Here is a 1,417-nt window from a genome sequence, read left to right on the forward strand (position 1 = left end):
CTTCTCACTGCTCAGCCCTCTCCTCCTCCTCCCCCTCCCTCCCTCCCTCCCACCTCCTTCAACTCTCTAACCACCCCATGACATTTAAGGGTGCCTGGCATCCGTTTGAAGTGGGAGAGGGGGCATTAGCTCTGATTTCCTGACCAAAATCCCGCACAAGCCAATAAAATGCATGCAGGTCTGAAGCAAACCAAAGGAATTCCTGTCCACTAAATGTTAAACAAATAAGGTTGGCATTTAGCCCCATATTAAACTGTACAGACTACAAACTATCGTATCTTCCTGTTTTGGTAATAATCCATGTGGGGGTTTAAGCCTGGCTGTGTGCTCCATGACACTCTGTATTACAGTTAATGAGGTGTTAGTATGAAGGGAATAATTATTGATATTTGTAAATCGCCTCACATTTTTTTCGTAGCTTTGGGCTGTAAAACATTATGTGGTTAATACAGCCCCACACCTTCTAGCCTCTTATATTTCGGTAATCACTCAGCAGCATTGAGGGCCAGGAAGGTCAGAGTCAAATCCCAAGGGCTTCTGATTTCATTTTGCTGAGGTGGAAATGGGACTTCTGTCTTTTCCTCTGGCAAATCTCACACTAAGTAGCACTTGAGAAAGTCCCCAGAGATATTTATGTGTTGATCCTCTCCTGGTCAACGCTGCTGTGTTATTTGACCTTTGTCCCAGGTATAATCTCGCTGCAGTCACCGCAATGGGAGACAGGCTGAGGAAGCACTGCCATCTACTGGTAGTCCCGCAAATGTCACACTATTGTCTTGCATGTGTATACAGATGGGAATGGCTCTTGGGACTGATAATAAAGCAACTCTGATTAGATCCAATTATTCATAGCAGTCAATGTAAAGAAATTATCTTCCATGTCTGGATGAATACCAAGGCTGCAGGCTCTGAAATACAATCAGTGATATGATCCTGTGGTAGATCTATCTGATTAATGTGCAATGCCGATGCATCTTTTCTTTTAGATGTGCTGGGTTCTGTAACTGTAATTTTTGCTTTTACACTATCACATCAATAAATTTGTGTTTACAGTCTCAACTCTCAATATGAAACATCATCCAAAAACCATCTAACAAGCACTGAGCTCATATATCCTGTCTACTTTTGACTTCTACTTTAAAAATGACATTTTTAAAATCCTACTCTTGATATAATTCCATTTATTTTCCTTCAACCCTGTGTAATACACAATTGGTTGATATGTAAATGGTAAGCCCGACACTTTTTCAATCAGCAGGTTATTTACAATGTCACACAGACGGAATGAGAATAAAACAGGTAGAGCATGCGTGATTGATGACTACATCTGGATATTAACATGTGTTTAACTACCCCAAATGAATATGTTGAGGTGGGATGTGACACGGGCCTACTTTCTGAAAAAGACATCCTTACC

This window comes from Scophthalmus maximus, chromosome 10, assembly GCF_022379125.1.
Source record: "Scophthalmus maximus strain ysfricsl-2021 chromosome 10, ASM2237912v1, whole genome shotgun sequence".
NCBI lineage: Eukaryota > Metazoa > Chordata > Actinopteri > Pleuronectiformes > Scophthalmidae > Scophthalmus > Scophthalmus maximus.